Here is a 10,000-nt window from a genome sequence, read left to right on the forward strand (position 1 = left end):
TTTTCTTTTCTTTTGACTGTGCAGTGTATGAGAGCTACATTTTGCATATCAATCTGGGCCAAGTGACCTGTGGATTGACACAGTTATTCCTGACCATGTGACATGACCCACTCTTGGTGCAATGACACCACTGGGCATCAACACCACCAAGTGTTTTGTTTATACATAATTACTACCATTAAAAAAATATATATATTAATAATAACTATGCATCTATAGCACTATCAAACTTTATTAGGGAAAGAAACATGTAAACAGTAATGAAAATTAATTTAAAAGCACTAAATAGCTGACAGAGTAAGAGACATTGCTAAAGACCTGTCCACATCAGGAAACACTGTTTGAAAACAAAGTTTGCAAACTGTTCCTTAATCGTTTGGAAACTGTTTTCGTATTGTTAACAAACTATTTCCATTTTGTTTCCAAACAGTTTTTAAACAGTTTAGAAAATGTTTTTTCATGGATGGATGGATAACTGGATAAGTGGATAAATGGATGGATGAGGGGATTGATAGATGGTTAAATGGATGGATGGTTGGATGGATGAGTGGATAGAATGGAATGGAATAGAATGGAATGGATGGATGAATGGATAGCTAAATGAATGGATAGATGAATATATGGATAAGTGAATGAATAGACAGATAAATGGACAGATAAATGAACAGATATGGATAGATAGATGGATAGATATGAATGAATGAGTGAATATGTACTAAATATTATCTAATGTATTTGTTATGAAGTTGCAAGGCAGTGGTGGTTGTCATGTCACCTTGGTAGTAGTCGACTTGGGTGGTCTGTTTCGCAGGTGGCTGCGAGAGCATTGATTGGCTGTGGGGCGCCTTCCAATCAAGAGTGAACAGAAGCTATACAGGGCAGTGGTGGCGGCCAGGAGCAAAAGAGTCTTCATCTTGCTTGGCAGCCATGCATTAGTCAGCTCCCTGACTTGCCCCCCTGTGATTACACCATGTCACTGGACCCTGCAGACAGTGTCTTCACCTTGCTTGGCAGCTCTACATTGGTCCACTCCCTGACTCACTCCCTATGATTACACCACATCACTGGACCCTACAGACTGAGTGCTCTCACTTTGCTTGGCGGCCCCATATTGGTCCACTCCCTGACTTGCTCCCTATGATTACACAACGATATTGGACTCTGCTGAGAGAGACTTGTTGTTCTTCTGTGACAAGGAGGAGTTTATTGATCTGTAAGCTTGTTGTTCTGTGCCACGTTATTTATTGTGAATAAAGAAGGAAGTACTGTTTTGATAAATGTTCCATTATCCCCCTCTCAGTGGCCTTGACTGTAGTTGGCATCTCACTTCCCTCCCCCCACTTGATTCACCCATGGATCCCTGTTGGTCACCTCTGGCTGTGGTGAGTGCCAGGCATGTTTGTAACATACCTATTCTACGCACATGATCACAGGGATACACATCACCACATGGGAGGCACATACCTCGCACCTCATCTGACTATATTCCTTTTACTGTCAGAAGAATGTTTAGGCACTGACCAAGTCCCATTAGCTACTCTGTCACATCACACAATTTCTCTTAAATATATCAGTTCTTTTTATTTTTTATTGAAATTCAAGTATTAAGTATGGATTTTTTAACTCATCAAACCATGCAGTGCTACAAATAATTAAGGTTTTAAGATAATAAATAGTATGGGTTTTACAATAATATCACATCATTTGACAACATAGCTATGCAACGTTATCATGTAGGTCAAGCACCCTGGCTGCTTACCAGCAGGGTCAGGTGACTCAGGTGAGAGAGAGGAGTGCCTCAGACTCTCAGGGGACACTCCCACAATGGGAGCAACTCCCAAGCATTCACAGACAGAAGAAAGAACTTATTTACAACATGAATAAGTACTTTTAGAAGAAAAAGCCAAAAGAGGTCCTATCATTGCACCATCCAGAGCAATAGCTCAAATAACCAAAGCCATTAATGTGAGTGAGATGATAGTGCAATAAATCTGCTCTGCCCCCAATTCAGATTACACAACATAAAAATCACAAACAAATAAGTTATGGAAAATTTATTCACACAAAATCATACAATACTGAGAGAGAGAGAGAGAGAGAGAGAGAGAGAGAGAGAGAGAGAGAGAGAGAGAGAGAGAGAGAGAGAGAGAGAGAGAGAGAGAGAGAGAGAGAGAGAGAGAGAGAGAGAGAGAGAGAGAGAGAGAGAGAGAGAGAGAGAGAGAGAGTGGGGGGGGGGGTGTCACCTGTCCTTTCCACCAAGCTGTTAAACAAATAATTGGTCCTCTATAGACGCAGCAACATAACTGCCAGGGAATTCCCCTACTCGGCAAATGCCCAAACATTCTTCTAGGAATAAAAAGACTATAGCCTTGGTGTGTCAAGTCCCCTAGGAGATCACCCTTCCCTAATTTCTGCCTGGATCCATAGCAAGTCAGTTCTCCAATTAGCCAAAAACTTCCTCATTAATAGAAACTGTCAAAATATTTCAAGATTTACAACACGACTTCCAGTTTCTAGCCGAAGTCCTAGACTCACGACTTCTAGCATCTAGCCAAAAACATTTACAATAACTTTGCTTCTTTTATCCCTTCCTTATTTCAACAAGACGGCACCACTGCTATCACATCTATCTCTAAAGCTGAACTCTTCTCTCAAATTTTTGCTAAAAACTTTACCATGAATGATTCAGGGCTTGTTTCTCCTGCTCCTCTGCCCTGACTATTTCATGCTACCTATTAAAATTCTTCACAATGACATTTTCCATGACCTAACTGGTGTAAACCCTCAGAAGGCTTATGGACTGGTTGGCTCCTTCCCATTGTTCTCTGAAACTGTGCCTCCATGCTTGCAGCTTACCTAGTCAAACTCTTTCAACTCTGTCAACATCTACCTTTCCTCCTTGTTGGAAGTTTGCCAGTTCCTAAAAAAGGGTGATCATTCTAATCTCTCAAATTACCATCCTATTGCTTTAATTTCCTGCCTATCTAAAGTTTTTTAATCTATCCTCAATAGGAGGATTCTTAAACATCTATCACTTCACAACCTTCTATCTGATCACCAGTACGGATTCCATCAAGACTGCTCTACTGGTAATCTTCTGGCTTTCCTTACCAACTCTTGGTCATCCTCTTAGAGATTTTGGTAAAACTTTTGCTGTTGCCTTAGACATACCAAAAGCTTTTGATAGAGTCTGGCACAAAGCTTTGATTTCCAAACTGCCCTCCTATGACTTCTATCCTTCTCTCTGTAACTTCATCTCAAGTTTCCTTCCTGACCCTTCTATTGCTGCTGTGGTAGACAGTCACTGTTCTTCTCCTAAATCTATTAACAGTGGTGTTCCTCAGGGTTCTGTCCTGTCACCCACTCTCTTCCTATTATTCATCAATGATCTTTTAAATCAAACTTCCTGCTCTCTCCACTCCTACACTGATAATTGACCCTTCTCTTTTCATGTCTTTTTGTAGACATCCAACACTTTAGGAAGTAAACAGTTCATGCAGGGAAGCCACAGAATGCCAGACCTATGATCTCTCTAAAATTTCTGATTAGGGCAGAGCAAACTTAGTATTGTTCAATGCTTCAAAACTCAATTCCTGTATCTATCAACTCGACACAACCTTCCAGACAACTATTCCCTCTTCTTCACTGACACTCAGCTGCCCCCTCTTCTACACTGAACATCCTCGGTCTGTTCTTTACTTATAATCTAAACTGAAAACTTCACATCTCATCTCTAGCTAAAACAGCTTCTATGAAGTTAGGCATACTAAGATGCCTCAGCCAGTTTTTCTCACCCTTCCAGCTGCTAACTCTATATAGGGGCCTTTTCTGTCCATTTATGGAGTATGCCTCACATGTCTGGAGTGGCTCCACTCATACCACTTTTCTAGACAGGGTGGAATCAAAAACTTTTCATCTCATCAACTCCTCTCCTTTGTCTTCAACCTCTTTCTCATCGCTGCAATGTTGCATCTCTTGCTATCTTCTACCATCATTTTCATGCTAACTGCTCTTTTGATCTTGCTAACTGCATGCCTCCCTTCCTCCCATGGCTTTGCTGCACAAGACTTTCTTCTTTCTCTCACCCCTATTCTGTCCAACTCTCTAATAGAAGTTAACCAGTATTCTCAATCATTCATCTCTTTCTCTGGTAAACTCTGGAACTTCCTACCTGCTTCTGTATTTCCTCCTTCCTAAAACTTGAATTCCTTAGGAGGTTTCAAGACACTTATCCTTCAATTTTTGATTACCACTTTGGACCCTATTCAGGGACCAGCATCTCAGTAGGCCTTTTTTTTTATTGGATTTTTGTTGCCCCTCCACACCCTTTTCTCTTCAACCACATGATATATGTACTGTATACGATTGGTGGATACCTCTCAGGCCTGGGTACATAAAATATATTAAGGATCCAAGAGTCAGGTGGAGGATGTTAGCATAACACTTCAAGGCAAGCACACTCTATATTCTTTACCTCATCTCTACACCAGAATAAATGGAAGAAGCTTCAAAATGTGACTCATTCACCTGATATCCCTATTCAATAGGAGGCAGGATGGGAGGATGGTGTAACAGCACAGTACCTAAGAAACACCAGCAGCACCTCGGTACATACCATATTTGCCAGCACATTAGACGCACTTATTTCTTGAAAAGGAGTATCTAATAATTACCGTGCACCTCATGCAGCTGTAACAAAGAAGCCTAGGCCTGTAAGCCTAGACCTATAGGTGTGGAGTTCAAGCAGTAGTACACTAAGCACAAATATTGTTCTTAATAATATTACTAATGATAAAATTCTCTCTATCTCTCTCTCTCTCTCTCTCTCTCTCTCTCTCTCTCTCTCTCTCTCTCTCTCTCTCTCTCTCTCTCTCTCTCTACCTCCTCCTCTTTCCTCCCTCCCATTTTCCTGCCTTCCTCTCCCTTGTCCCTTATCTCTGAGATAAAGGGGAGGGGATGTGACAGGAAGGGAGGTTTGAGACAAGAAAGAGGGAGAGGAAAGGAAGAAGAGGAGGGACGTAACTGGGAAAGGAGAGTACACAGGGCAAGGAAATGTAAAAAAGATGGAGGAGGAGGAGGATGGGGAGAAAATAGAAATAATAAAATAAGCAGCAAGGTTGAGGAGCATAGCTGGGCATGATAACAAAAGAATTTATCAAGATAACTGATAAACTGATAACAATAACCTTATCAGTAATAAGTAATAATTATCGAGTTACAAGCAAGATACATTCCAGAAGGCTATTCATAAGTCATTTTGCTCATAACTTGTCATCGTAATTTTTCAGTACAAAAAAGCATCATACATTCTGCAAACAATGTAATGCTTACTTACTTGATACTTGATGCTATGAGAGAGAGAGAGAGAGAGAGAGAGAGAGAGAGAGAGAGAGAGAGAGAGAGAGAGAGAGAGAGAGAGAGAGAGAGAGAGAGAGAGAGAGAGAGAGAGAGAGAGAGAGAGAGAGAGAGAGAGAGAGAGAGAGAGAGAGCCTTACAGATGATGTGATACTACTGAGTAGTGACAGAATTGAGGCTTCTGCCAAACATAAGAACATAAGAACATAAGAAATAAGGGAAGCTGCAAGAAGCGACCAGGCTTACACGTGGCAGTCCCTGTATGAAACACACCTACCTATTTCCATCTGTTATCCCCATCCATAAACTTGTCTAATCTTCTCTTAAAGCTCTCTAGTGTCCTAGCACTAACTACATGATTAATGAGTCCATTCCACTCATCTACCACTCTATTTGAGAACCAATTTTTTCCTATCTCCTTCCTAAACCTAAATTTTTTGAGCTCAAACCCGTTATTTCTTGTTCTACCCTGGTTGCTGATCCTAAGAATTTTGCTTACATCTCCCTTGTTATAACCCTTAAACCACTTAAAGACTTCTATCAGGTCCCCTCTTAACCTACGTCTCTCTAAAGAATGTAAATTTAACAGCTTCAACCTCACCTCGTAAGGAATACTCCTCATCCCCTGTATTTTTTTTGTCATTCTCCTCTGTCCTGATTCTAATAGACCTATATCTTTCCTGTAATGTGGGGACCAGACCTGCACAGCGTAGTCTAGATGAGGTCTGACCAGCGCCAAGTATAACTTTAATATTACTTCCGGCCTTCTACTTTTAACACTCCTAAAAATTAATCCTAGTACCCTATTTACCTTGTTTCTGGCTTCTATGCATTGTTTCCCTAGACGGAGTTCAGAGCTAACTATAACTCCTAAATCTTTCTCGTACCCTGTACCTACCAGAGTTTGGTTGTTTAATGTGTACCTATTGTGTGGGTTTCCTCTACCTACGCTAAGCACTTTGCATTTATTGATATCAAATTGCATTTTCCATCTATCCGGCCATTCATTCATTCTATCTAAGTCAGCCTGCAAGGCGATGGCATCCGATTCTGACCTAATTAATCTACCTATCTTTGTGTCATCCACAAATTTACTAATATCACTACTAATTCCACTATCCAAGTCATTGATATATATTAGAAATATCAATGGCCCTAATACTGATCCCTGTGGCACCCCAATAATTACATGACCCCACTCGGATTTCCAGCCGTTTATTACCACTCTCTGTCGCCTGTTACCAAGCCATGACCCTATCCAGCATAACACCTTCCCATCTATCCCGTGTGCCCTAACCTTTCTCAGGAGCCTTTGATTGGGTACCTTGTCAAATGCTTTACTAAAGTCCAGATATAAGATATCATAACTATCACCATTATCTACTGCCTCGTACACCTTACTGTATAAACTTAACAAGTTTGTCAGGCAAAACTTCCCCTTCGTGAAGCCATGCTGTGACTGATTTATCAAGTTATGTTTGTCTAAATGTTCCCTAATGTTCCTCACTATTATTGACTCTAACATTTTACCTACAACTGAAGTTAAGCTGACAGGTCTATAATTAGGCGCTAAAGTTTTATCTCCTTTCTTAAAGATGGGTACTACATTAGCCTGCCTCCACATTACTGGTACCTCACCAAACTCCAGTGCTTTCCTAAACACAGAAACTAATGGCTCACTAATAATCTCTTTACATTCCTTAAGTACTCTGGGATATATTTCATCAGGTCTTGGTGTCTTGAACTTTTTTAGCCTATCTATATCCTGTTCCATTATCTCCCTAGTTATGGAAATATCTGTCAGCTTCTCATTCTCATCTGCTCTAAACACCTGTTCACTATCTGGCATATCCTGCATGTTTTCCTGGGTGAAGACAGTTAAATAATAATCATTCAGAAGTTTACTTATCTCCTCCCAAGAACTAACCAGCTCCCCATCTGCTGCCTTTATTGGATCTACAGTATCCTTATTCTTCGTCCTGTATACCTGATAAAATCCCTTGGGGTCCGTCTTTGCCTGGCTGGCTACCTTTAATTCATAATTGTCCTTAGCTTTCCTCATTAACTTCCTGACTGTTCTAACTAACCACAAGACTCAAATATGCCAGGCATACAAGCCAGGTTAAAATCAGATGCCCCTCTCTCTCTCTCTCTCTCTCTCTCTCTCTCTCTCTCTCTCTCTCTCTCTCTCTCTCTCTCTCTCTCTCTCTCTCATGTACATTTTTTTTCCTTTCTCCCTCTCTCCTCCTTTGATTAGACATGCCTTTATTCATATAATTTATTAAGATGGCTGGCTGAAAGCATAAGACAGGTATGTTTGCCTGTTAGTGGAATTAATGTAATGGAGCAGGCTTTCTACACCATGCAGTGCAACCCTCCCATCTCTATCCCTCTCAGAGACCAACTGGCAGAGGTTCGTATGCTGTGGAATCTCAAGCCAGACTCACTACAGTGCAGCACAACTGGTTTTTAAATTAAATTTGAATTTTAAACTAGCGTCTCAAAATAAACTGCTGCAGGGCCTATGCTCTCTGGCAGTGGGCAGTCCTTCTCCATGCTGCTGCACTGCTTGGGTTGTGGCAAAGCAGTGTACTAGGTAAATATGGCATGTAGCACCAAATCTGAACTTCTGGTTGGCAAAGAGAACGATATCAAGAGCACAATTTCCATTTTGCGAGTTGACTGCTCATATCTCTGAATATTCATAAGTAGTTACCTCATAACTCCCAATAACCAATAAATCCAAAATTCCAATACTAGCAATAATGATATTGATATTTTAAATAAAAAATTGATAAATCTTTACCTTTATTATAGAAAAATTTGAAAAATCTCAGAAAAATTCAAATTCAATGTTTATTGTCTCTTCACTAATTAAAACTAAACAAAAACTAAAATTATTAATTATCACTAGTTTGAAATCAAAAGTATTGGCGATACTGATGAATCGATAATGTGGGAAAAATAATTATCAGATAACCAATAAGCCAATATCATTATCACGATAAATTATCATTATAATTTACTGAAATGATGCCCACCTATGGTGAGGAGCAAGTAAAGAACCTGAGGGAGAGAGGAAGTATTAAGAAATAAATATTTTCTTTTTCTTTCCCCATTTCTTTTCATTTTTCCTCCATCTATACTCTTACCATTAAGGGGCACAACTGGCAAAAATGTTATCTCGCTTATTTTTTACCCAATCAAGCTGAAATATTTACACACAATAGAGTTCAGAACATATATTAATTCTGGTTGAGGTGTTGTTTCTCCAAGTCAGTGGTTTTGAGTCATAAGCTATTTTCTTTTTCTTTTTTTCTTTTTTTTTAAATGAGCTAATCTATGAAGAAACTTACCTTACATCTTTTTGCTTGACACAGTATTTAGTTCAAATATTGTACTACAATCCTGATCCAAACTTTGTAGATCAGACAAAAATTACATTTTAAAAATTTTTGTTTTTGTACACTATGTATTTTCTTGATTTTTTTCTTAATGATTATTCAATAAAAAATTTGGATTTTGAGTTAGAGCAATGATTTGGGTAGAGATTTTTTCCTTTCTTTTCTCTACTGGAAAAAAAAAAACAGACTGAAAATTGGATGATAAATTTTTGAGATATACTCATTTGAAGTTAAAGATTTTTAGTTTTGAGAAAAATGTATGTAAAGTTTTGCTTACATTTACTAACCATTAAAAAAAAACTTACAAATTACATGAGGGCGAGATAGGAAATTTGTACCAACTACTAGTGTGCCCCAGCCTGGTATGATGTATCTGTTAGTCTCTTCCTCTTCCTTCCAGTCTGGGATTCCTGCTGTGTATCCTCTCCTGCTTTTGTTTTCTTTTTATGTCTTGGTGTTTGGTGCCTCTTTCTCTCCTTATCTCTTCTCTCTTGTGCTTTAGTGATGGGGCTAGACACTCCAAATTCAATGCACTGCAGCAAATTGGACTCAGAGTATCCAAAATTGTGCTCCCAGATTGTCATCCGCGACACAAAGCAAGTCCTGTGTAGTCCAGCAAATTTGTCCTTTGACACCTTCCTCCAGACTTTTGAGTGTAGACTTTTGTTTTGGATTCTGGATGCGTCCAAAGAAGCACTTCTGCAGCAGTGCTGGATTTGCAAGGTCTTTGTAAACACCCTTTACAAACTCCAGCTGCTCGCCAGGGATGTTGGACAGGTAGAGCTTCTTGGTGCTGTGAGGCTCTGACTCCTTCCCCAGAGCCTCTGCCCTCTGCATGAAGCACCAAAATTCTTCTCCAGGAGGACAGAGACTATGCTGTACGACATCCTTGGCAGACAGGTGGTAAAAGACAACATGGATGGTGGTGCTGCAGTCCTGGGACTCTCGCATGAACAAATGACAGAGCATTCCGAGTTCATTCCCTTGTTATTGACGACAACCTCGATATTCTTCATGCATTTGCCACAGATCATGTTACTGAGGAGACTTCGCAGCTGTGTACTATTCAGCAGTACATTCATCTAAGATATCACACCTGGAGATGGAGGTGTACATGGAAGAGGTAGTGGTGGGTGTTGATGGGTTGCCGCAGCTGATGTCGTAGCAGGGATTTTGGTGGTGGTGGTGGTTGCGGGGGGATGTTTGATTTCCGCTCCATCTGCTCTTCTGTCAAGCTGCAG

General features: G+C 40.0%; 1 protein-coding gene across 4 annotated transcripts in view; it reads right to left on the reverse strand.

The window, feature by feature from the left end:
• The window catches only part of LOC135111742 (actin-related protein 8-like), a 301,644-nt gene that overhangs the window by 241,686 nt on the left and 49,958 nt on the right, over window positions 1-10,000 (reverse strand). The window lies entirely within an intron of this gene.

This window comes from Scylla paramamosain, chromosome 2 (genome assembly GCF_035594125.1).
Source record: "Scylla paramamosain isolate STU-SP2022 chromosome 2, ASM3559412v1, whole genome shotgun sequence".
In the NCBI taxonomy this organism is placed as follows: Eukaryota; Metazoa; Arthropoda; class Malacostraca; order Decapoda; family Portunidae; genus Scylla; species Scylla paramamosain.